Genomic DNA, 27974 nt, shown 5'->3' on the forward strand with positions numbered 1-27974 from the left:
TTAAAGATAAATGAGACCCAAATCATGTCCTGTAGGATCTCAGCCTGTTGGGGAGACCAACATCACAGCCAGCAATTATGACACCATTTGGCCAGCACAGAAGAGGGAGCAATTAAGTTGGCCACAGAGGAGGTGGCACTTCAACTGGGCTTTTGTGCATTCTGCCCAACTTTTATTTATTTATTTTTTCTTCCCAAGTTTTAGTAAGTTGGTCCCTTTGTGGGACACTAATGCTTATGGACACCAGAATTCCACTTTATTTGATATCCAGTTTGACAAATAGCACTTCTTGCCATGAGTCTACAAGATGCTTCCATGGTGCTGTCTCAAAGCAATTTAGAAGCAAAGGGAATCTTATTTATAGACTAAGTGGCCAGTATTAACCAATTCTGTACATTGAGACAACAAGACATTGAGAAATATGGTTTATCCACAGTGGAATTGGATCGGGCTTCAGATTTTAGAGATCTGAAGGTGTATTTGGGGGTTCTTTGTACCATTCCTACCCCTTAGTTCTTCCTCTGAAAGGCCCACAGATTAAAATTAGATGTTGCTGGCATACAGGGAATGTTTTTAATATAATAACTGCCTGTTTACTTCTAAGAATCATAAACAGAGCTTAGAAGAACAGGGATGTCTATCTTGTTGGCATTTACTGTTTTTGTAGGAAAATTAAAGTATCACAAAGACACAGTTCATTGAGCCAGTTAAGCCTTGTTTGTTAAAATTATGCAAAATATATGGCAATAATTCTGAAAGCTAGTATTAATTCAAAACATAGGCCATGAAATCCAGGTTTGAGCACTTAAGAAGAAAAAAATAGACCCAACGTCTTGATAATATTTATATGTCTTCATTTCATTTTCACATTCTGTCTCTGGCCATTGCTGTTTTTAGTGTCAGGTTACATTCCTAATGGAGAATATTTGTGGAAAATATTTGCCCCCATTTGTACATTGAAATTTTAACACCCAAAGTTGATTGTCTCAGGAGGTGGAGCTTTCGGAGGTGCTTGGGTCGCCAAGGTGGAGCCTTCATGAAGAGACCCCACAGAGATTCCCAGCTCTTTCCTCTAAGCGAGGATACCCCAACTTTGAATCAGAAGAGATTCTAGAACATGACCATGCTGGTGCCTTGCTCTTGAACTTCCCAGCTTCCAGAATTGTGAGCAGTAAGGTTTTGTTGTTTATAAGCTACCCAGTCTGTGCTTTTTTGTTATAGCAGCACAAACTGAGACAATATCAAATGGATTAGATCAAATAATTATTCTTTCTTTTGGTGCCACATGACCGACTCCTTGTCAGTTTCTAGGAGATTATTTCATCAGGACTTTGCTGATACCACAGTCTTTGGCATGACTTACCAGCTCATTGCTGATCCCAGGAAAAGACTGAGTGCCTACAAATGAAGTAAGTAAGTCCATTCATAGACTCATTGTGAACTTAGTGCCTCTGGCTGTCATGGCCAAGAATGAGGGGCAGCTGTCTAGGGAATAGTTCTTTGAAGGCTCAGAGTATCTGTGATAGGTGGTGGTTCTTACTCATTTAGGGGGTATAGATCCCTTTAAGAATGTGAGAAGGCTGTGGAATCTGCAGGAAGAATGAAGGCTTCTTTGTGGCATCATTCTTTTAAAAAATGCACATGTGTACACCCACGCACACAACACTTGGCATTTAATTTTTAGGAGAGTCCCACTACATCTGAATCGAGTTCACTCACCCCAAGAACCTGAAGTCTGTAGGGTCCCTGGCATCAGACTTCATCAGCATCTAGGCCTAATTAGTCACATTTTGGTTTTGTAGAGTATTTAGAAGACTTGTGTTTAACAGAATGAAGCTAAATGTTTCTGTGGATTTCACTAGCATGTAATTCCTGGTATGAAGGGCTAACCATGTTATTGGAAGAAAGGTGAAACCATTTGTCTAAACCCTGATCTTTATATAGCAGGTCACAGATCTTCTGCCCTATGGGAAGGCAGGCAGGTGGTTATCATGGACCCACCTCTTGGGAAGGTGAGAGCTTGCAGACATGCAATGTATGACAATCTCTAGGTTCTAAGAGCTTTCTGTCTCCACCCCATCTCTTTAGAACCAGGGATCCTAGACAGAAGAGGACTGAGACTTTTGTGTCCAGTATATTGGGAATAATTGATATCAGCGTGAAATTATATAGAGTCTCATCTACTTTATATACTGGGAAATTATTTCCGACAGTATCTTTTTGTCCAGCCATCTGCTTGAATCAAGTTTCTGCCAGCCTCTGGAAGAAGTAATTATCCCTGCTCTGAAACTGAACTCCATGCTGGCTTTCTGCTGAGGGAGTGGACCCTTTGGTTGTCTGTTTTCTATTGTCAAGAGTTCTTTTGTCACTTACTATTGTCAGCTGCTGATTTTCCAACAAACACTATCTTTGAAGCTAAAAATAAACCCTCCCAACACAAGTCCTCTCTTTATGATAGTGTGAAAGCAAAATAGGACGGTCAGTTGTGGGTATAATTTTATTCTGGCTATTGCAATAGAGTGAACATTTATTAAGGAGAAATATCTCAAAGAAAAAGAAGGAGGCCTGAGTTTTATAGAGGCAAGTAAATAGGGGGTCATCCACAAGTCTTATGGGAATCATGAGGAAGGGTAGAGGTGGATCTTATCTCAGAATTTGGGAAGGCTGAGTTGTCCTTTGTGGTGGTTAGCTATTTTTTGGAACCCAAAAGGGTGGGGGGATTTCTCAACCATCACTGCTTTCAGAGAGCACAAAGTTCAGACAAAGTTCAAAGTTGTCAGAAGTCATATCTTTTTAAGAGCCTAAAGCAAATTTGGAAGAAAAAATTGTTTTTGTAAGGTTTGGGGATGAGGTAAAATCAAAATTCTGGCATCTTGACTGCCTGTTCTATAAAAGACACTTAAGCTATCTCCTTATTTAATTTGGGTAAAGGAAAATGAATGGCCTACATGACCAAAGCAAAAAAAAATTTTTAACAAAAAAAAAAAAAAAAAAAAGGAAACAAAGCTATTATGATTTTGCTAGAGACACACAGAACCCATGGAGCAATTTTCAATTGCACCAATCATGGCAACTCTGTGACTTAACAAAAATTCATTCAACATATATTTTTTTAGCACCTGCTATATGCCAGGCATGTATAAAGATGCTGAGCATACAGCAGTTAATGTACCAGTCCAAAACTTCCCCCTCATGGAACTCCTTACTATGGAGAAAAAGAATGCACAAAGGTACAGTGAGAGCCAGAGGAAGGAGCAGTGCGGTTTTTAAAAAGGTTGGTCAGAGGTTTCCATAAGAAGATGGCAGGAGTAAAAGCCTGAGGAAGTGAGGGAGGGAGCCATGCTGAGGCCTGAGGGAACCTTTTAGGTGGAGAGAAAAGCATAATGTGAAGGCCTGAGATGGGCACTTGCCAGATGTTTTCAAGAAATAGCAAGGAGGTCAGAGTGGCTTGAGTGCAGTGGGCAAGAGGGCATATAGTAGGGGCGGAGGCCAGAGAGTCGTGGGAAGCCGAGAATAGACAGTCTGATAGGCCATTGTAATCACATTGGCTTTCACGTAGGTTGACATGGGAAGCCACCGGTTGGCTTTTGGTAGAGGCATAATATTGTCTATTTTTCAAAGGATCACTCTAGGTAACATTTTAAGAGGGCTGAGGGTTACAGTAAAGAGACAACTGCATTCTTGAGAAGATGGGAGCTCAGATCAAGATGGTCATGGTGAAGTGTAGTGAATGTGTGATATGCTGCTGGGCTCCCCTTCAGGAATGAAAGATCTATTCCTCCAGCAGCTGGGAGGTCTCCAGCTCATGGCCTATGGCTGTCAGCCCTCTTAGAATTGCCTGCTCTGAAGACAGCCATGGTGCCCAATGGCATTCCCCCTTCCCAGGGCAGCCTGCATCCAGTGGCCTGTCAGTAAGGGGTAGAAATGCCTGGCCCCTCACCTCAGTTCAAGACAATCCCCAAGGGTTGTTCCAGCTCAGAACTCCATGTGGAATCAGTGAAGGCCTTCGCTGTGACCAGGTCACAGCCTAACTTTTCCTTCCACCCAAGCCTGTTTGCTTCCCTTCGTCAGGCATTGTTGATCCCAGGGACACTCCCTAGTAACCTTCCGGCCCACTTAGCTCCATCTCAGAATCAGCCTCCAGAGGGACACAACCTGTGACATGCAGAAGGGTAGTGGTGGTCAGGTTCTGAGTATATTTTGAAGGTAGAGCCAAGTGGATTTGCTGATGGACTGGATGTGATGTTAAAAGAAAAAAAATAGGATGGAATCACTATTAACTGATATGAGATATGTGATAATCACTATTAACTGATATGAGAAAGACCATGGGAAAGACAGGGGCTTGGGGGGCTGGTGAGGAAGGTAGGGAATATAATAGAAATATAAATAAATAAAAAGATTCATGTAGGTAAACGGTCAAATTCCATTTCCAGGAGGACATTCTTAACTCTGACTTTGAATACTCCCAACATTAGACAGTTTTAGATAGCCTCTACTGTAGTAGACATTTCATTTAATTTGGGGAATGTGAGAGCAATTAAATATAGAAAGTGTGAATACATATTTTCAACCATTACACAATGGTTGCTAATTCATGGAGACAGAGAAAGTCTAAGTAGTTTTAGAAGGGAACAAAGCCAGCTATTGGCACATCCACCAGGATATGTATCAAGACTTGTTTTTTTTTTTTTTCTATAAGGCCCTTATAATTCATAAAACAGTAACAGGCTTCCCATGAGAAGTTGGAAAGAAGTAAAACTGCTTACACACTGTATATATCACACACCCAGACAATAATCCCAAAGCAACATGGTAGTAATCACAATGACATGACACCACCTTGTACAGATACAACTCTCGGACAATTCTAGTAAAAAGAAAGTCTTCTGTAGGGCACAGTAGATGGAACATGAATCTTGAACTAGGGCTTGACAGAGTCTGGAGGAGCTGGAAAGGCTAGGGAGGGGTTTTTCTAGAGGAAGGAGGAATGTGAGAGAAGGCCCAGAGGTGAGGCTAGATAAGACAGAGACTAGGAGCAGTTGTGATAAGGCTGCCTCCCAGGAAGATTTCATCAATTGGGTAAAGCGGGGCAAGTCAGCGAACTATTAAAACCAGGCAAAGAGTTTGGATTTCTCCTTTTTGGTCACCAAGGGAATGGAAGAAATTTTCTTAAAACGTCTGTTAAGGTGCCAACACACATTGTGAATCTCCAAGATGGAAATGGGCAGTATTTCCCAAACTTATTTGACATTGGAAGCTTTTTTTCCACAATACCACCTGTTACCATCTTTGGGAAGATTTATTCTCCAGGTACATTGAGGCAGACAACACCCAAACATGGAGTGTGCTGAGAAAACCGTTGGCTCAAAGCTGCCAAGAGTAAAAATAACCAAGATTTGTAAAGGGCAGGGACAGTATCTTGGGTGGTGTACAAACAACAATAATTTATTCTCACCCTCTTACTATTCATCCTCACTGTTCACAGCACTTTATGGTCACTTGGAAAGAGATTTGTGGTTCTCTGGGACCTTCTTTTCCTGCCTTGCTGATTGATAAGCCTGTCACATTTTGTAATCGGATGATCCCAGTGTTCTTGCAAGATGCCTTCCTGGCTTGCTGCCTCCTCGATAGGTTGTACCGCCTGTTCTCCAGCAGGCAGTGGGCACTTTCTCTGGTCATTGTCAGATGCCAGGTGGTACCTGTCAGACAAGCAGGAAGGAACTGCCCTTGCCCCATAACAGCAGCCCCAAGCCAGAAGGCTCTGTCGACAGCCCCAGGCCTTCATTGTCTGTCCCCACTCTTGCCAGGGCTTCCCATGTGTTTGCTGTCTTCCCGTTCAGGTTCTCATTTGCTTACTCTGGTGCCTCTCACTGTAAGCCACTTGGAAATTGAACTTGACTTTTTCTTCTCCTCCTCTTATATTTTAGAAATATCTGAAAATAGCTGTTTTTTTCCCTCTCTTGTTTTGTTTCTAATGGAGCCTCCAGCAAGTCTTTAGAAGTAGTTCCCACTGGGGGGTGGTACCACACACACACACACACACACACACACACACACACACACCAGCCCTTTACCATGTGGCATTTGGAAGTGTTTGGGGGCATTTTGAGGGGCTCGTCCCATGTTTGGGGGGTACTCTTGCCTTTTTGTGAGTGGGGGCTGCACATAGTAAGCATTCAGCAGTGTGGGAGGTCACCCTACACAATGAACAGCTGCCTTGCCCCAATTGCCAGTGATGTCCCCAATGAGAATCCCTGTATGTTTCCCAAACTGTGGTCATTTGAGGCCACTTTGATAATTTTTAGTATCAAATTACCACCTGTGCCATTATTAGTTTATTTTTTTATTTTTAAAATATTTCATTTATTTATTCACGAGAGACCCAGATAGAGAGGCAGAGACATAGACAGAGGGAGAAGCAGGCTCCATGCAGGGAGCCAGATGTGAGACTTGATCCCGGGACTCCAGGATCTCACCCTGGGTCGAAGGCAGATGCTCAACGGCTGAGCCACCCAGGCATCCCGCCATTATTGGTTTAATATTTTTTCTTTGACTTAACTTACTTAAAAAAAAAAATCTTTCAGCAATAGTATGTTTGAAATAATGGGTCGATGTTTATATGTTTTACAGTACACATAGAAATAAATACCCAACACCTCATACAAAAGATTCTTCGTCGGTGATACGCATATGAAGTTTGGGAAATACTGGGTCCTTTTTACACCTGTTGGGTTTTTGACGGGAGCATTATCCGGACGCCCTACTCTCCTCTGAACTATGAAGGTTTAAACAAGTGCAAGTGATGGACTCCTTAGTATGGACCTTATAAGGGCAAGGGCCACATCCCATGCTTAGCATTCCATAAAGATCATTTCTTTTATATAAGGAAGAAGTCTGTTCCACTGGCAAGATAAACCCAAGCATTCTTGACCTACGTCTGCTATCTCTTTGCTGGATGCAAAGTCCTAGGATAAAAGTGAGGCTTACTTGGCATTTGCCTCCTTGGATTGTCAGCTCCCTGAGGGCAGACCTGCATCTTGTGACTCCACCTATCCTAATGCAAAGTCTGGCACAAACTTCATGATTCATGAGTCTTAGTGAATGAATGAAAATGTGAACAAATGAATGTATGCTTACCTGTCACCACTAGACAAACAATGAGGCACTGAAAATGTTACCGTCACTGAGTAAAAAAGTCCCGTGTACATGTTCCTTGGGCAAGTTCTGTGATTTCTCTGCTTTAGTTTCATCACCCCTGAAATAGGGATAATACAGTACCAACCTCACAGCACTGACATGAGGAGTCACTGAGAACGGATTTGTGAAGTGCTTAGAGCAGTGTCAGGCATAGAATAAATGGGTGGCGCAGCGGTTTGGCGCCTGCCTTTGGCCCAGGGCGCGATCCTGGAGACCCGGGATCGAATCCCACGTCGGGCTCCCGGTGCGCGGAGCCTGCTTCTCCCTCTGCCTGTGTCTCTGAGCCTCTCTCTCTCTCTGTGTGACTATCATGAATAAATAAAATAAAAAATCTTAAAAAAAAAAAAAAAAAGAAATATTCGATGGCCAACAAATGGTATCTATCTTGTACTTACTTAGGTTTCCAGTATTTGTGGAAATAAAGAATCAGGGTGGCCCGGGTGGCTCAGTGGTTTAGCGCCGTCTTCAGCCCAGGGCGTGATCCTGACGATCCGGGATCGAGTCCCATGTCAGGCTCCCTGCATGGAGCCTGCTTCTCCCTCTGCCTGTGCCTGTGCCTCTCTCTCTCTCTCTCTCTCTCTCTCTCTCTCATGAATAAATAATCTTAAAAAATAAAATCAACAAATGCGGGGTCACAACGTTTCTACACTTCACATCCTGGATGCTGAGCAGTTCCCAAGGGCAGTACAGATACTGAAGCAGAGCATCCCAGGCCCTGGTGAGGGGTCCTGCTGCAGTCCTGAGCACAGAAAGAACTCTCTGGAACAGGTGACCAGGGTGATGTGCCCCTTATCCCTACCTCATTACAGGTTGCACAGAAGCTGTGTCCTGGTCTTTGCTTAAGGCAATGCTAGAACATATCCAATTAACTAAATTCTTGCTCTGGCTCAATGGACACATTCTGCAGGAACACCACATTCACATACATTGAGCCCAGAGTGTGGAAGGGGAGACAAAGGAGAGGAAGCAGTGTGCTGACAGAGCTTCTATGATGAACTAGACACAGGGAAGGTGGTCCCAAGTGTTGTGTGTCACTTCATCCTCTGACAACCTTGAGAGCCAGGATTTTAGCCTTACTTCCCTTATTTTACAGGTCAGAAACCTGGTGCTCCAAGCAATTACCTAACCCGGCCAAGGTCATTCACTAAAATAGATAGCAGTACCAAAACTTTGAACTCCGGCCCATCTGAGTTATTTTTTTTAATAAACCCCTGGGGTACAGCTGAGGCTTCAGAATGGCCAGGTCAGCCTCATACTAAAATGTTTCCAGCCCACCTGCTGAATCTTTAGTGTCAGCACCCTTCTCCCCTCCTTATTACAGAGATTAAGTGAGCAATGTTCATGAAATAGGTGTGCTTTAACAGCTCCCGCTGCGCCAGCCATCAAATCACGTGATGTAGCAGCAAAGTGAGGTTGCAGTTACCACTCATGGGATTTCATCAAAAGCCAAGATAATCCTAGCTGAGACAGTCTGCAGGCAGGGCACGGCTTGAGTGTGAATAGAGCATTTGTGTCATTGGCTGAAGGAAAAGTACTCTATTCATAACCTTCTCCTGATAGCCTTTTGCATGAAAAAATGTAGGAAAAGCCAGCTTCTCAGCAAGAAGGGGCCTGTTCCCGTTCTCTGAGCATGGGGATTCCACATTACATTCCTGGCAACCCTGCTTTTAGATAAATGGTTTAAATTTTCTTTCTCCCACAATTATGGGGACAGTACTAAGGAGTTGTCTTAGTAACTGAGTGTACTGGGGAGTATTCTGACTTGATCTAGCTGAATGAAATCTGAGTTCCTCCTTGACTTCACTAAAGAACCTCTTTGCTCTCTGTTCTCACCCCAAAGCCTTCCTTCTGCCTCTAGGAGGTAGACTCCAAAACTCCATCCAAAGTGAAATGTCATTCATCTACTCTACCTTCTGAGGACTAATCCTCTTGACCCTTATAGTTGTGACTGCATCGGGCCTTCCAAACAGCTTATTTGCTTGAATCCCCACAGGATTGAGAAATGACCTATCATCTAAATTTGTTAATTCCAGCAAAGGTTATGTGAAGTTTGATATTGGTCAATCTAAAGTTTGGGCTCCATGTAACCATCTGAGGCATTCCCTTCCTGGTCCCATTCATCGTGAACTAAACAGATCTCCAAGCACGGTGGCCTCCCTTGCAGTGCAGGGCTTGCTCAGGCAGTAATGGCCCCAGTATTCAAGACTCATGGTGAGTGCTTCAGGCACAAACCCATGTGTATGCGTCTTTACCTCTCCAGTCTCCAGGCATAGTTGGCATCTCTAAGAACCTCTTCCCTCCCATGTCCAGGCTGTTGGCGTCCCACATCAAGGCACCACAGTTTCCTCTTCTTCAGGCTCTACATCTCACATGCCACCTCAAACTTTCCTGCTCTTACTTGGTTCTTTCATTCATTCACTCATTCATTCATTCAACAAGCTCTGTTTTGTAGTACCTATGACATGCCAAGCACTGGGGAGGGATAGGATAGTGAACTAAACAAGCATACATCCTCTCCTCATGGAGCTTACAATCTAGTGAAAAGTTACAACAAATGATAAGAAGGAAAAGATCAGTGAGCTATGGGAGCATACTGGAAGGAGGCCCACTCTCACCTGGAGGGCAGAAGGTTCCTGTGAGGATGCTCTGATTGCCTACTCTCTGCCTCACTACCTCAGGCCTGGTCCTGGAGTTCCCTCATAAGTTAGCCTTCCATTTTGATGGCTCAGTTGGACCATTTATTTTGCTTTCAAGTTTTTCTCTCCAAGATGCCACCTCTCAGTAATGCCCCTTTATTCTATGAACAATAGCCAAAGATGACAGGGTAAAGGCTATCAAAGATTTTTTTACAAATGCTGGTCAGTGACTATAGAAATGAGGAGAAAGAAGTTGACATGAGACACAACAGCTTGTGGCCTGGAAACATTACTATAAATTCAAAGTGCTAGTTCTACAGCACTGGTAATGAGGTGCCATTTCCTCTGCCCTGGCCCTTCACCATACTCAGGTAGGATATACTGTGCCAGGCTCTACATCCAGGTCCCCAATATTCTAAGAGGTGATATCATATAATATTATTTCATTTGCCTTTAGTTTGTATAGGACTTAGCCTAAGAGTGTTGTTTTATTTTTTCACTAATTCAAAATAAATATTTAAGCCAATGTGTCAGGTGCTATGCAAGTGCATTGGAGGGGGTTATGGTGACAAGACATGAATAGCACCTTGTTCAATGCAGCTCATCACCATTGTCACCAAATTAAATGAACATATCAGGACATCAGTGGAGGAGCTGCTACACTGAAGGGGTGTCATATTGAGGCCAATTCAATGGCCCAAACTTTACAAAAGCCACAATCAATGCTGCCAGCATAGGGTGTTGGCAGGAACTCCAGAACTTTCCACCTGCTTTTCAGTCACTTGTTATTTCATTTTTACTTTCATTGAAGTAATGTGATTCTATAAATAGTCAAATAATCTTATGCAACTGAGTACAAAGAACATCTCTTGACCATCCACTTCCCTCATTTAAAAGTCCACCAGGATAACTACTTCAATTTATTTAGCATTTCATTATAGATTTACCATATCTCCTAATAGCTGCTACCCCTTGATTTTTTTTATGGCAATTATATTGAGATATAATTCATGTACCATGAAATTCACCCTTTTAAATAATTATGCAATTCATTGATTTTTTAGTATATTCACAGAGTTATGCCACCATCATCACTATGTAATTTTAGAACATTTTCAATACCTGAAAAGAAGCACTGAACACATTAACAGTCACTCCCTATTCCCTCTGCCCCTAGTCTCAAAAACCACTAATCCATTTCTCTATGGATTTGCCTATTGTGCACATTTCATATAATGGAATCATGCAATATGTGGTCTTTGTGTCTGGCTTCTTTCACTTAGAGTAATGTTTTCAGAGGTCATTCATGTTGTAGCATATTTATTCCTTTTTGTAGTTGAGTGATATTCCATTGTAAGGATATATCATTTTTTATTTATCCATTCAATATTTGATGGATGTTTGGGTTATTTCTATTTTTTGGCAATTGTGAAAAAAGCTGTTACAAACATCTGTATACAGGTTTTTGTGTGGACATGTTTTTATTTCTGTTAGGTTCATACCTAAGAGTGGAATTGCCAGCCACTGATTTTTCAAGCTTTGGGCATTATCTACTGGCTTCTCACTGTGGAGTCACTGTGAAGACATCTTACCTTCCAATACTACCTCTCTCCCATATACACACTTCCTATCTTTCAGTCTCCCAATGTTTATAGCATAATTTTGATTGGATTAGTATTAACATGATAATATAAATGTTAAAATATGTTTCATTTTCCTTAGGGAACTTTTGGTTTTACCTGGAGTTATTTGTCTTATTTTCTATGTATTTATCACCAATTCATCCTTAAACTCACCCTCAGGAGCTTCAGCTCTTCTCAGATATTCATATGCATTAGGCATTCTATCAATTTCATCATCCCAGCTTTCTCTGAGTCTTCTGACTTGCTCTAATCTAGATTAGTTGTTCTTTAGACCTGTAGCATGGCTGTTATCCTGACATTTCCCTTTAATAATATGTAGGGGATTTCTTTCATGTCTCTCTTGTGTTAGGTTCCTTTTGTCATAGATCGTTTATCGTTTTCTTTCTTGTTTCACTCCCGTATTTTTGTGGAATAGGTCCTCCAGTTGCATCCTGAGAACATTACATAGTGAGTATATTGTTTCAGAACTTGCCTATCTGAAAAGGCCTTATATTATTTAATTATTGCTATTTTTTTTTATTTTAATTTTTGCTACTTTCAATTGATATAATTCTATAACATTCACTTTTTTCTGCAGAACTTTTCTAGTTTCCATGTTTGCTATTGAATGATCAAAGCCATTCTGATTATTTTGTCAGAATCTAACCAGTATTTTACTCTCTAAAAGCTTTTAGAATTTTCTCTTTGACCCAGTATTCTTCAATTTAAGGAAATGATGTATTTTGACTAATAAACCTTATTCATTTTGCTGGACACTTGATGGGCTCTTTTTATTTGACAGTAGCATTCAGTTCTAAGAATTTTTCTTGAACTATTTCTTTAGTGATTTGATTTCCTCCATTTTCTTACTATTTTTTCCTCTTTCTATGATGTACATTATTTGGATATTGAACTTCCTGATTTTGTTCTTAAATGTTCTGATCTCTTCCCTCCTATTTCCTGTCATTTTGTTATCCTTTAGAAATTTTTGTCAAATTTTTCTTCCAAAATTTTTATTTTATTTTTTAAATTAAATTTTTTTTTTTTTTTTTACTTTTTAGAGAGAGAGTGAAAGAGTGCTGGGGGGAGGGTAAAGGAAGAGCGGGAGAATCTCGAGGCAGGACTCTGTCTTGCAGTCCTGAGATCATGACCTAAACCCGAAATCGAGAGTCTGATGCTCAACCAACTGAGCCACAGGTACTCAAATTTTTTTTACAACTTTTTAATTGGATTTTTAGTTTATGCTATATTTTTACATTTCTAAGACTTCTTTTGTTTTATGAGTGTACCTTTTAAAACATCATTCTACTACTTCATATTTTAAATATATCTTTTTAGTTCTCTGATAAGTTTCCATCTTATTATTTAATTTGTTTTCTTCAAATTTATTTGGTATTTTTGTTTTAAATCTCTGTTTTTCACATTTGAGGCTTCCTTCAAATGTGTGGTGATCCTTGGGTATTCATTTACATTTAAAATTGGGGCACTAAAAAGCTTAATGACATTGTGAGCGGACCACAGATCACATGTTGAGAGATCAGACTGGGCTGCTTAAATGGATAACCCTAGTGTCAGTATCTTTAGATCTTTCCTTTGGCTTGTCAGATGGCTTTTTGGAGAACTGTCTTATATCCTGCACAGTATTATGGGAACCAAGTGATGGAAGAGGGCTAGGAGCTATAGGGGAGGGTCTTAATATTTAGTATTTTTAACACTTCTATTTTCAAAATTGTTACATTCCTCAACTGTGCCATGTGTCCCCCATCTCAGAGACCTATTTTACTCTCTCCAGGGTATAAACCCCATTTTTTGCTGAGGTAGAAAGAGAGGGAGTCACCTGGCTGCACAAAGTAATGAAAAGAATTTTTGCTTGGGAGAGGGGTGTGTCTAGCCCTTATATTTCTGTCCTCCCCTTTATCCGCAAATTACAAACTCCTATTGCTTGTAATTCTTGATACTTTTGGCTTCTATATAGGAAAATGGGCTACTTTTTAGCTTGCTTACTTAGGAATTAGCTTTCCTGGGTCTGTTAGGTAGGTTATCTTTCCTCCTGTTTTTTTAACTTATGTTTTCTAGCTATCATTTCCCCTCCAATTCTCTGTTTCTCTTGAGTTTATATCTTTTTAAGATGTACCTTTATGTCAGTTAGTGGGAATCCAGAGAAAGTACAGGAAAATGTGATTGTTTAGTTTTCTAATTTTAAAGGGCTTTGTACTCTTCCTTTACATGTATTTTACTGAGAAAATGCCCCAGTATGTAATTTGCTCTCTTAATGATTAATTTTTAAAGGTAAGGAGGACAAGGAAGCTACAGCAGTAATTTTGAAGGCATATTAAAGCATTTCTTACTGACAAAGTTGGCAAAACTGTTGCGGGTTAAAATGAAATCGCAGTGACCTTAGTTCACAAAGACAAAGCTATTTTAAATTTTGAGGCATGAAGTAAATTGTGAAAGTAAATGAGGGACTGTGAAGGGAATGAGGTCAATTGTGAATATTCATGGTGGAGCAGCATTGGGGAATAAAGCTCTGGACCAGGTTGGACTGGGAATGATGTTTTACAGGCATTCAGAGGAAGCACGTCTGGAAGATCCAATTTGTTTTTGAGGGTAGCCCAGAAGCTAGCACTGATTGTCCTATTCAAAGGAAAGGCAAGACTGAGAACTGATGTTGGAAAATTGGATGAGGCAATAGCTCAGAATCAAGATTGAGAACAGAAAAAGAGGGCTAGATACTTCCCCTTTTGTGAAGTTCCATATGCATAGTTAATATTATGGGAGAGATTTAAAAGATTAATAATGTCCAATGTTTTTAAAAAGTCATAAAGAAACAAGCATTCTCATATACTGTTGGAGAGTATATATTGATATAGCCTTTATTAGAGAACAATTGGTAATTATATGTTAAAATTTTAAATGTGAATTTACTTTGATTTATCAATTCCACTCCTAAGATAGTGACTCTGTAGGAAAGACCAAAAAATTAATGTATAAAGATGTTTATTACATCATTGCTTGTAATAGAGAAAGCTAGAAAATGACCAAAATGCACATCAGTAGAGGATTGTTTAAATTCATAATGTTGAAGACCTGCATTGAGCTCTTGTGGTTCATTCTTCATAAAGAGTAGCATTCAAAAGAAAGTAATTTAGTGTCTTTCAAAGAACATTGAAAGAGGTCTAACTCATAACTCATAGTTTCATTTAAGTTTATTCTTGTTATATGGCCTTATAGTTGAATACTTAGAGCACCATATGTCACGCAAAATAAGGTCAGTTAATATATATTGGCACCTAACAATATCTGAAATATGTTATTCTATTTTAAAAGTCTTATAGAATATATGGCATGATCTATTTTATGTTTGAAAGATTATAAAGGTTTCCAGTTTCAAGTATTGGCACAGTGGTTTGGATCAGACCAAACCTCTCACTGATAATAATTATAAACTCTGCTTATCAATCTACTTCAAGGCACTAGAGAAGGACTGCAAACAGACATAAAGTAGAGGAGATACAGTCCACATTTAACTGGCTTCCCCCCCTCCCTGCCCCACAGACATGGAGCAGTCTGTAGGACACAGACTTACTGGACTAAAGAGTTAGAGGACTGAGTACAAGGATGCCAGAGCAACAGTAAATTAAAGGGGGAAGGGAAATCCCAGAAGGTTAGGAATAATAGTGGGGGAGCCCCCAGATCTATGTACAAAATCTTCTCAGAACCTTGGCTGACTCTTCAACTGCAAATCCTCAGGGCAAGACTCCGAGGAGCATAGTAGAAAAGAAGAGCTGGACTGTTGAAAGAACTGAGCAGAGATATCATCAGCTGCCTGGTGCTGGGGAGACTAAGTTTGAAGTTAAAGCCTACCAAATTAGAGGGGCTAGAGAAATGTCTCTTGCATTCCTAGAATATGCCAGAAGCATCATGCTTCGAGACCGCATCCTAGAACTATGAGCTATATCCTAGGACTAAGGGCAAAAAATAAAGTATAATTCATTTAATAAAACCTAGAAACAAACCTGCAAAGGATTAAGATTACCCACAGGACATTTAGCTGCTTCCTGGAACAAAACCCAATATTCACCAGAGGAAGATAACAGAATTTAGAGTTCCCACAATGTATCATTTACAATGTCCAGTATACAATAAAAACTACCAGACATACAAAGAAGCAGAAAAATATGCCCCATAATAAATAGATTTCCAAAACCCCCAGAAAACAAAAGGAGACCCACAGACAACAGAATTGTTGGAATTAGCATAAAAAGATTTTAAAGTTACTATTATAAATATGTTAAAGAATTTACAGGAAAAAAATGGATATAATTTGTGAACACATGGAGATTTAAGAAAGATATGAAATGCTAAAAAGGGAGGAACCGTATGGAAATCATAAAACTGAAAAGTACAATATCTGAAATAATAAAATACAATACTGAAAAATTATTGGATGGGATTAATAGTGTGAATATCACAGAAGAAAAGATCAGGGAACTTGGAGAAAAGTCAACAAAAATCACCAAACAGAAGGAGAAAAAATTGAATAAAAAACCCCGCTAACCTTAGAAAGAGAGGAGAGAATTAATGGGGCAAAGAATATTTAAGGAAATTTTGGCTGAAATTTTTCTAAGAAGCCCAGTAAACCCAAAGCAGAAAAAAACAGAAAGAAATCCATTATCAAGGCACATTATTGTTAAATGGCTAAAAACTGAGGATAAAGCAAAATATCTTCAAAAGAGCCATCATATGTATGAGACTGTAGAAAGAATAACCGAAGGTTGTTCACCAGCAATGATGAATGGGGTGGGGGTGGAGGCAGGAATTCCTAGACCTTCTCTCCAGGAAAACAATTTAACTTAAGAAAATACCTTTTTAAATACATCATTCCAAGTCTCTGGGAATTGTCCCAAGGGCAAAAAGCATACAGCAAATAGAGAAATATTTATTCAAGAAAATCTACTAAATCTTGGCAAGAACAGCAAGAGTCTGTGGCACTTGAGCCACCACAGCTTCATTACCCCATCTCTCCCCAGACCTGCTCATGGAAGCTTTACGGTGGACATGTGCCACTAAGATGGGAGGCCCCCTTCCGTGAGCTTCCAGTCTGGGGCTCTGGCTTCACCCTTGGAAGGCGGCAGACTGCCAGCTTTTCAAAAATCCTCCTCAGCCCCATGTTGCTAGAGTTCTATTCCAGACAGGTATGGCAGAGAAAACCAAGTCTTGCTTCCTCCATCTAGACCCCCACTGATAGTGCTTAACCGACTGAGCCACCCAGTAGCCCAGGCCTGTTGTTTTTACTGTCATAGGCATTTGTCAGAATTCATTGAACTGTAACAATTAAGATCTGTGCATTGCTGTATCAGTTTTTTAAATTAGAAGGGAAAAAAAGTCATTAGTATCGCACTGAATTTGTTGATTTACCTGAAGATACTTGCATTTTACAGTACTGAATCTTCCTAGCCAAGAAAGTGGTATTCTACGCAGGTATTGCTAGTGGCCTCCCATTATCCATCCTCTCTCTCCTTCCTCCTTTGAAACAGAACTCTGATTTTCAGCTCAACCTACATTGCCATAAAGAATAAAAGGCTAAATTTCCAGCTTCTCTTGCTCTAAGTATGAGCATGGGACAAAGATCTGGCTAATGAGATGTAAGTGAAGTATTGAATGGGATCTGAGGGTTCTCCTTAAAAGATGTTACCTCAGTTGTGAGTGTCCACTTGCCCTTGCTACTCTCTGGAATATGGAAATGATGGGTGGAATTCTAGCAGCTCTTTTGCACTATCTGATGACTTGAAGAAGGTCATTCAGGCCTCAAGATGACAGAACAGAAAGTTAGGAGACAACAGAACAGAAGAACACTGTTCCTCTTATACCAGTCCTGAACTATCTATTAGGCTTATTTTATGTAAGAAACAACTCCTTTTGTTCAAGCCACTGTTGCTTTGAGTTTTCCTATTATATACAAGCAAACTTGATACAAATCTTCCTATTTATTTTTAAGCCTTCTTATATGAAACAGTTATTTATTCATTTATCCATCCATCTATCTATCTAGAAGTCATTTTTGTTCATGAAATATATGCCCGTTAAAGTTCATTTAAGTTTAAATCACACCACTTATAGCCTTTCTTGTTCTTTCAATCATGTATATACTGTAAAGCCTTCTGAGTGGAGGGAAAGTAATTCTATATATCTAGCAGCTAATGGTGTTTCAACTGGAGAAATGACTTTAATTTAGTTGTAACTGAAAAGCTCCAGAAAGCTTTTTACTTCCATTCTGGTATGTATTCTGAATCCTTGCACATGTGAAATGTCTTTACTTTGCCTACTCACTTAAAAGCCAACATAGCTGGTAGATTCAAAATCCTATTTCTTTAAAGTGTGTAGGCATTCCATTGTTGTCCAGTATTCAATAGTAAAAATGGAATGTTTATTACCAATCTAACCCTGTGTCCTTATAGGAAAGTATTTCCACCCTTTCCCACCATTGAATGCTAAGGATTTTCTCTTTTATGTTTGCATTCAGAAATATTGGTGGAGTATAGCTGTGTGCCTCTCCTTTCAGTATTCTTGCTGACACAGCAGGACCAGAATTGTTGTTGTTGTGTTTTTTTTTTTTTTTTAATTTAACCTTAAGAACTTGAGTATTTATTTAGCCTGGGTGAATATTTTTCTATTAATGGCTTCCTATCATCCTGTCTATGATGTCTTAAATTCCTATTAAACAGGTTTTATTTTCCCCCCCTTTGGGATTTTCTGTATTTTGTTTTCCTCATAATTTCTTTCCCTGACTTTTTGCTTTATATTCTGGGGGAAATATCTTGATTTGATCTTCCAAATCATGAGTTCTCTTTTCAGTAACCATTCTGTAATTAATCCCTGGCATTCAGTTTTATGATTTATTAATCAAATTTTTAATTGTTTAGATGTCTCTATTTTTCTCTGATGGCTACTTTTCCTATGGTAGCTTACTCTTATTTTATGTTGCAGTATCCATTGTATCTCAGATACTTAATAAAATATTTTCACAGTTGTCTTAGGCTTCCTGCATTTGCTCTTTCCTCAGAGGTTAGTTTGTCACTGATTCAGTTTTTAGGCCTCAGGTTTGGTCCAAAAATCTGGTGATTCTGGGTTTTTCATTTTCATATACAAATTGATCAGTATTGATAACTAGTTTCATTTTCTGGGCAATTGTCGAGGTTACCTTCCAATATCCCTTGCTAGGCCTGCCCTCCAAATGTGACGACTGATGGTGGCCAATGTGCTGTGCTCTAAGGTTAATGGGAAGGGGGGATAGGCCAGCACGTTGATGGCACTTCTCAAATAAGCAAGTAGGGAAAGTTACCCCCCCACCTCACTTGGAACACATCAGGAGATTTCACATCTGGTCCAAGTTGCCTTTCCTTAACTAAGGAGTCCCTTATGAGTCCCTATGGCTGGTCCTTTACTCAAGGGCCTGGGGCATGCACCATAACTAGCTCTTCTCTGTGCACCTTGGGGTGGGGGGCAAGTTCTAGCTAAGCATCCCACAATAGACTTCTATCCTCGCCTGCTGACCTTGAACTTACTATTATCTTAAAACCATATAGTCGTATTTAACAGTCACTGTTGAATACCTGCTCTGTGCCAGGAGCTATACAAAGGAGAGACAACACAGTCATGACTAAGGCTGATGATCATTTGTCCTGAGGAAGCTTATAGGCTATTTCTCATCCAGCAGCCCCCTTCTTCAGTTATGTTTCTGAGCAATCTGGTATTTTTGTTAGTCTGCTACCACCCAGAAACTCTTCCATTTCTACTCAGCCAGCATTTTCTAGGGAATGCCTAGGACTTAGTCTTATTTTATGTGTCTTAGTTTGCTGGGATTTGGGAGGAAGGAGAAGTAGTCATTTTGGCTCAGTCCACCATCCTAAACTAGTCACCTTTCTACAAGTGGAGGAGGGATGGCTAGTAGAGTTGAGATACTCTGTGACCAAGGAGCAAAGTAGATAGTTTCCACGTTCCATAGAAAGGCTTTGAATAGAGTTATTTTTTCACTGTGTCTGGCTCTGGCATTGGGGCCTCTGGAGATTGGAGGAAGAAGTTACAGAGTTCTCATCAGATTCTAATGTTAGGAAGCAAGCCTAGGGGTGAAACTGTGCAACTTGATGTCTAACATCCTTCATGATCACCTTAACAACTGTGACTTTAAAAATATGGTTGAGAATGCACCACTTTTAGAGCACAAGAACAGAAAAGCATCTGATCCCCCTAAGATCCCTTATATATCCCTGACCACCTTTCTCCCAAGCTATGCTTCGAAAGAAGAAGCTTTTCCCAATACTCTACAAATTTTGTTTTATTCTCTGATATCTGGAGACCAGCCAGGCATGTGGAGTCTTTAGGTCTCCTTTGGGACCCAGATCTCTTTATGCCTTTCAATTACTCTGTAGCTTTTATAGAAAACTCTATTTTCAGAGTCAGTATTGATTCTAGTTGACCTCTGTTGATAAGTCCCCTCTCTCTTACTGGTTTCAGTAGATTTGTTTTTGTTAGAACCAAACTGAATAATAGGCTACTTTCCCGGAAATAAGGACAAGAACCTTACTAGGTGACTTGTTTAGCCACTCTTAGGCAAACACCAAATTGAATATTTAGCAATTTCTGTTTTGAAGCTGGGGGGAGGGGGAAAGGGCCCAAGGAAGCTAACTCCCAGTTCCAAGAAAGTATAAACATTATTCATGCACTTTATCTTAGATGATTATCATTTTAACCAATTGCTGCATGGTCAACATCAGATACCTCTTACCACATGGAGGTGACAAAGTCAATCCATTGGCCTGTCTGCCCCAAAGCAACAGAGATCTTGTCTTCTGGTGATGATTTAAGGAAGCCCAAGTCATCCTTGCAAAGAGGAAGTGAAAAAGGATTCAAACAGCACTTTTTTGGCAGCAACAATGGCTCTGTGGCTGTTCTCTTTTAACAGAGAAAACATCATGGCTGATAAATATGTCAGAGCTCTTTAGAGACAGTGTCCCATCTTATGTGTGTTCTGCAGTGCTCAAAAAAAGGGAAGCTGGTCTTTTGTGGCTCCCAAAAAAGAGTGTTTTTCTTCTCCTCTTTTTGTTTGTTGCACATCTAAATCCCAGAATCATCTAGGAAGAGGAAGAAGGTGAAGACTTTGAAAAGGATTGAATCTCTCATTACTAAAGTAATATGGCACTCCACATATACAGATGCTGGCATGTAAGGAACAGAAGGTACTATTTGTCTTACTGGATCATAATTTAGATATTTGACTTATGTAGAGAAGCCTTGTATTGTAGCCAATATGTATTACATAAAGTTACCCCTGACACTAATCCTCAAAAACTGGATAAATGGAACTGTGCTCTGGAAATGCTCTGACAAAATGGCTCTCTAGGAGATCTCCCAGGAAGATAAGAGAACACTTTACCATATACCAAAGAAATAGTATATTATATGTACACATACATACCTAAATTTTCATATAGAGGTTTCACTGTTTTCAGAATTTTCTTAGATTCATCATGAATATAATGTTTATTTATATCTCTTCCTTCCTGTTTTTATTCTTAATCCATCTCTAAAATAAATTTGGCACTTTTCTGAATTAAAGATTTTTAACTTTATGGTATCCACATGTAAATCAACTGATTGACTTGAGAAGACTGCTTTGTCTTTGGGGGAAGGGGAAGGAGTACACAGAAATATAGGAGGAGATTTCTTGGGCCTTTGGCTCAATGTTAGCTCAATTCTGAGAATCTAGATTTAGGAGACAAACAAAATGTTGGACTGGCCCCTGTGGTTTCCCCTCCATCTTCTCACTTCTTAGAGGTCTACTCAGTCTTTAGAATTAACATCTGTCAATCTCAGGAGACTATATAATTAAGTAAAAACAGACCCAAGTGGCAACAGCAAGGGACTTGGAATTAATACATCTTGGCAGCCAAAATATTTAGCTTAGTAAGTATAATTTGATTAACATTGGATATAATTTAATTAGGCTTATGGATAAAGAAGGGAAACAATAAAGTTCTCTATTGTGAAGAAGGGATTAACTCTAGGATACAGACTAGAACTAAAAGCATGAGGCCAAATTTGGAGACAGAGTGGAAACCCTTATTTAAGTTCAGGAGATTTCTTGTCTTTTACTTCCACCCACAGACTTCTTCAGTGATCTTTAATGTCTACAAAATCCAGTATGGATTGCTACATTTGACTTTTACTGAAAAACATTCAAACTTTACACTTTTGAATTAAAATATGAATGTTAGGGGAATCTGGGTGGCTTAGTTGGTTAAATGTCTGACTCTTGATTTTGGTTCAGGTTATGATCTCAGGGTTGTGAGATCGAGCCCCGTGTTGGGCTCTGTGCTGAGCATGGAGCCTGTTTGAGATTCTCACTCTCCCGATACCTCTGCCCTCCCCTCTCAAAAAACAATAATAATAAAATAAAATGTGATATGATGAGATAAATAAAAATGTTATTCAGCCTAATGGAGAAGGAAATTCTGGCCTTTGTGACAACATGGTTGGACCTGGAGGACCTGATGCTAAGCAAAATAAGCCAATCACAGAAGGACAAATACTGTGTGATTCCACTTATATAATGTCTCTAAAGTAGTCAAATTCATAGAAGCAGAGAATATAATAGTGGTTTGCAGGGGCCAGAGGGAGGGGGAAATGAGTTGTTTTTCAATGGGTATAAAGTCTCAGTTATACTAGATGAATCAATTCTAGGGATCTACTGTATTTATGGCATTATGCACTTCAAAATCTGTTAGGAGGGTAGATATCATGATAAGTGTTCTTATCATAAAAACAAACAAAACAACAACAACCACAAAGGGACAGAAGAAGGCTTTGGGAGGTGTGTTGGATGTGTCTAGGACCTTGACTGTGATGATGGTATCATGTGTGTTTACATAGGTCCAAACTCACCAAAATGCACACCTTAAATATGTGCACTTCTTTATATAGAAATTATATATCAATAAAATTGTTAAAAAAAATTGATACTTGGGGCATTCTAGATGGTTCAGTTGGTTTAGTGTCTGACTCTTGGTTTCAGCTCAGGTCATGATCTTGCGGTCCTGGAATCAAGGACTCTGGGTCAGGGTCTGCACTCAGTGGGGATTCTGCTTGAGATTCTCTCCCTCTCCCTCTGCTCCACCCCCTGCTCATGCTCTCTCTCTCTCTCTAAAGAAAATAAATAAATCTTTTTAAAAAAATGGACACTTGAACAAAAGGAAAAATAAATAAAATATTAGGTATTGCTATAAACTAAATTTCCTTCCATTCTTTATTCAAAAAACATTTATTGAGAGCCTACCATATGCCCGGTACTGTGTTAGGCACTAAGGATTCAGATACAAGGAAGAAATGTCCATCCCTGGCTTCAAGGAGCCAGGGAAATTCAGATAAGCATTCAAATAAAGCTAATGAAATATAATGGATGCTACTTGCCATGGGTCATGGGGGCAGAAAAAGAAGAGGAGTAAGTCCTAAGAAGGAATCACAGAGGCCTCTTCATAGGGCTTCTCAAGACATGGTAGCGGCTTTCCACAGAGCAAATGATCTGAGAGAGAGAGAGAGAGCAACCAAGACAGAAGCCAGGGGGTTCTTTATAACTAGTTCAAAAGTTACATACCATCACTTATGCCATATTCTATTGGTCACATAGATCAACCTTGGTACAAGGTGAGAGGGAACTATAAAAGAAGTAGGAGCTCACTGAGGACTGTCATGGAGACTGGCTACCACAGTTCTCTAGAAAGAGATAGGCAGAGAACATGAATCAAATAAGAAAGTATTGCTTTTTATTAATCAAGCCATCAACCAATAATGCCCATTACAGGTATTGATTTAAAATGAATAGAAGCACATGGCTTAGACCTTGAAGCCTAACAGAACCTCTTACTCCTTCCTGAATCTAAATTTTGGGATCTTAGTACCCTCTAGAAGGATGTCTGGGGTAAAGATACAAAATGACAGAGAAAAATAATATGACTAGTAATTTGACTAATCTCTCTGGGCATTTAAAGAGAGGAGGCAAAGAGGAAGAAAGAGGGCTGAGTCCACATGTCTACCCAGCTGCATAAAATAACAAAGAAAGAGAACAACCCTGCCCTGGTTCCAGACTCCAACCACTCAAATTAGCAAGTCCTCTTCCCTTGGGTTGGGGTCAGGAGGCTAAGAAGAGGTAAGATGACAAGAAGGAAGGAATTGAAAATTCCCTTTTCCTATACTGAAGGTAATGTTGTTCTCTCATTCATATGCAGAAATTGAAATGTGGAAAGATTAACTGAAATTTCATGCAGCCTATTTCCAAGAAGTTGTGAAAGAAGATCCCAACTTTTAAATTCAGCCATAGTGGTCATATTGGGTCCAAGATACCATATTGAACTTGTGATGTACTCCATTTTTTTAAAAAGCATTTCTTCTGTATCATAGGTATTTGGGTTACACCTTAAAGTAACCAAAGATACACATTCAAGAAATAGAAACATAGGAGGGAACCTGGAATGTCATTTATTGCTACCTGTTTTTTGTAGAAGGAAGGAAATTGACATCTCAAGAGTTAATAGTTGGGAATGTGGCTTAGGTCTTTTTCATTCCCAGTCTGGTGCCTTTTCCTCTATGGCACTATGAAGAGGTTCCTGAATATATGCTTCCTCTGAGACTGGTCCCTCATCTCCAGCTGTGCAAGAGGGGAGCAGAGTATGGTAGAAAGAGTTCTGATCTTGGAATCAGAATCCTCAGGTTAAGTACCAGCTGCATTTTAAGTATGCATGATCTAAGCACACTCTCCTTAGTTTCTTCTTCTGAAAAACGGGTAGAGCAATATTTGCCAACCTGTTAGGATGGTTGTAGGGATGAAAGGAGATATGATTTATGAGAGATCTCTGTAGCGTATAGATGCTAGGCAAAGGTTAGGAATCAGTATTTGGGAATCTAAATCTATAAGGTGTCCAACTGCTAAGCTAAAATGGCCATGCCCCAGGCTTCTTACATTTCACTGCCCCTAGAATTTTTTTTGACTCTCCATCCTGAGGCGTTGCATCCACTCTTTCTTGCATGATTTTGTCTCCACTGATGGTGGTCCAGCTGAATTCTGGACCCAGTGTTTAAATACTGAGAGAAGTCAGTGATTCGGTTTGCTATGTGGGATGAGGTTTTCCCCTCTCCACAACCACAAGAAGGAGTAGAGCATGTGAGTACTACTTCGGAAGGAAAAAAGCAAAAAATCTTATCACTTAATAGGGGGCTTAAAAGCTTTAGCTTCTTGGGTGAGTATGGATATTGAGACAGACTGGCAAGTGCTCCTGCTAACAGTAGAGATTTATTATCATAGAAAATTATTTCAGTCCACAGAGATTCCATAGGGACCAGTGTATGGTCATGGTTATAATTAATAGCAGAACTGTTTGGGAAGGACATTAGCGTTTATGCAGTGCTTCCCACACTCAAGGCAGAGAGTAAGGAGCGAGACTGGCATCATTCTTGTTTTCCAGAGGAGAAAGATAAAGTTCAGAGAGATTAGATAGTTGGTCCAAGGTCACAAGCTTATAAATGTGGAGTTAAGACTTGAATCCAGGTCTTTGCACTTCCTATAGTCTCACACCAGGGAGGATGCAAAGCATTTTGAATCTATTATTTACCTATGTTTGAAATAAGATATGAGTGGAGGAACACAATAACTGAGATAGCTTAACCAATTGCCCAGAGTTTGGAAACGTCAGGTAAAAGGGAGGTCAAAACACTGATTAAAAATTAAAAGTAAAAGCTTCACGCTTCTCCTGCCCCTTGACACCAAACACAGATACACTTCTAATGACAGCTCTTTTTCTGACATTGTCACCAGGGGGAGATTTCAACTTCAGGGCCATTGATGAGTGGAGGGTATGGAAACAACAAAACACAGAGGACTTAAAACAAGGGTTTGAAGCCACTCAGGAAGTTCTCAAATACAGGGATTTATTTTGGTTCACAGCTTTTAAAAAAAAAAAAAATCCAAATTATGTGGACTTCTAGGAAGCAGGGAAGTTAGCAAATTGCCAAGGCATTAATAGTCAGTTCTTGGTACTGTGAGAGCACAGTCTGACTTGTATGTCTGACTGAAATATTTTCCTTAGCAAGCATAGTCTTTCGTGGTAGTATTCTTTTTTTTTTAAATTTTTATTTATTTATGATAGTCACAGAGAGAGAGAGAGAGAGAGAGGCAGAGACTCAGGCGGAGGGAGAAGCAGGCTCCACGCACCGGGAGCCCGACGTGGGATTCGATCCCGGGTCTCCAGGATCGCGCCCTGGGCCAAAGGCAGGCGCTAAACCGCTGCACCACCCAGGGTTCCCTCGTGGTAGTATTCTTAATGTTTGTGCTAAAAGGTGACTCATGCTTTTGGTAGTCTGTTCACTTCAGTCAGAAAAATAAGAATTTATTGAGCACATACTGTGTGCCTGGCTGGTTATGATCTAGGTTCAAGGGATAAAAATGTAAACAGAATAGAATACATGCTAACTTTCATGAAGTTTGCAGCCTGATGGGAAAAGCAGCTAAGTCAACAACAAGGAACTGTAACATGTGCATTAGAATAGGAGTTAATATGAAAGTAGGACAAGGTGCTGTGGAAATGCAATAGGGAGAATAGGGAGGTATCTAACTCAGTCTTGGAAAGTCAGTGAAACCTTCCTGGATAAAGTGCCATCTAAGCTGAGGTCCAAAGGATGAATAGGAGTTAGTGGGAATAGATTAGTCAGGGCTCACAAGAGAAACAGAATATATGTATATTTGTTATAAGAATTATATATTTTTTAAATATATAATTTATATATAAAATAAGAATTGGCTCACATAATTATGGAGGCCAAGAATAAAGTTATGGAGAACCAGGAAAGCTGGTGGTATAATTCATTCTAAGTCCAAAGGCTTGAGAACCAGGGGAGCCAAAGGTATAGTCCCAACTCAAGCAGACAGCAAATTCATCCTTCCTTCACTTTTTTGTTCTATTCGGACACTCAATGAATTGGAGAAGGGAGATCTTTACTCACTCTGCTGATTCAATAGATCATTTCTTCCAGAAACACTCTCACAAGTATACCCAGAAGTACTGTTTTACCAGTTATCTGGGCATCCCTTAGCCGGGAGGGATGTTTAAAGGTGACACATAAAATTGACCATCACGGGGGGTATATATTTAGCAGATGGAGAAACTATGTGCAAAGGGGTGGAGGTGGAGTGTGGATTGTGTTTGGGGAACTGAAAGAGATGTAGTTTGGCTGTAGTGCTGAGACCAGAGGTGGCTGGAGATATGAGCGGGTGCTAACCTTGCATACCATGGTCAAGAGTTAGCACTTTATCCTAAGAAAAATGGGAAACCATCAAAGGGATTTAAGCATGACATAAGATGATCATACTATGTTCTAGGATAATCATCATTCTGTGTGCATGTATTTTGGAAAGATCTATTTGGTGATTTGGAATATGAGACACAGGATGGGGGACAAGACCAGAAGCAGGGTAACCAATAGGTGGTAATTGTAGTCATCCAGGTCAGAGATGGGAGGGTCTAGTTCAGGGTCACACCATTAGAGCTAGAGAGAAGTAGATTGAAGAGCTCCTTACATTGATTGACCATGAGGAATGAGGTAGGAAGCAGTCAAGGATGCTTCCCAAATTTCTGGGAAGTATGGATGGGGATGCCAGCTCCTGAGCTAGAATGCTGCTGAAGGAGCAGGTTTCAGAGAGATGTGGAGGAGCTTCCTTTGGGGAGTTGCCGGAAGCCTGTATGGGATGCCTAAGTGGAGCTGTTCTATATAGAGTAAGAACTATGGGTTGGAATCTCAGGAGAGAAATCTGAACAGTTTCTGGATTTCTTTGAGTCATTGGCAAATGAATGGTAGTCGAAGCCAAGGCTACAATCACATTGTTAAGTCCAGCTTCAGCAGTCCTGTCTTCAGAGAAGGTCGAGAAACTCCCACCTTCTCTTGGTTTGCCCTTATCAGAGCATATACATGCAATTCAGACAGACGTCCATTCTCAAGTCACTTTATGTGTTTACAGTAGTCTCCCTGTGTCCCTAGGACTACTGGGTAAGTTATGTAGAGAGATGCAACGCACACTTTATATGTGTCCAAGGTCCTGAAGCTCCAAACTGTGGCAGAGCTCAGCTCTGGTTCCTCTCTGTGCTCTTCCCACTACACCCAACTGCTTTCAGGTCACCCTTCCCGAAACTCTCTAAAGAATACACTCAATTCCCAGACAGCCATGATGGCCTGAAATTCATGACAACCCATGAAGGGCTTCCCCTAAGAGAAACACGGGGACAGCCTCTCCCAGGCTCCTGTGTCCTTACCCCACCCCCCTTATCCTCACTGTAGCACTCCCTATCCTGCGTTTGGCTTCAGCAGTTTCAGACTGCCCCTCTCTACCCTCAGCAGGTCTTGGCTCCGTGGCTCCTGGTTTCTAGACACATGGCCGACCATTCACTGGTTATAAGAGGCAGCCCGACCAGCACCC

General features: G+C 40.2%; 1 long non-coding RNA gene across 1 annotated transcript; it reads left to right on the forward strand.

The window, feature by feature from the left end:
• Positions 1-126: 126 nt before the first annotated feature.
• On the forward strand, positions 127-27973 carry LOC140602204 (uncharacterized). Its single transcript, XR_012005177.1, has 5 exons — positions 127-203; positions 991-1164; positions 1312-1409; positions 23503-23660; positions 27893-27973. It is a non-coding gene; the product is annotated as an uncharacterized lncRNA (long non-coding RNA).
• Position 27974: the final 1 nt, after the last annotated feature.

Source organism: Canis lupus, chromosome 13, assembly GCF_048164855.1.
Source record: "Canis lupus baileyi chromosome 13, mCanLup2.hap1, whole genome shotgun sequence".
Lineage (NCBI taxonomy): Eukaryota > Metazoa > Chordata > Mammalia > Carnivora > Canidae > Canis > Canis lupus.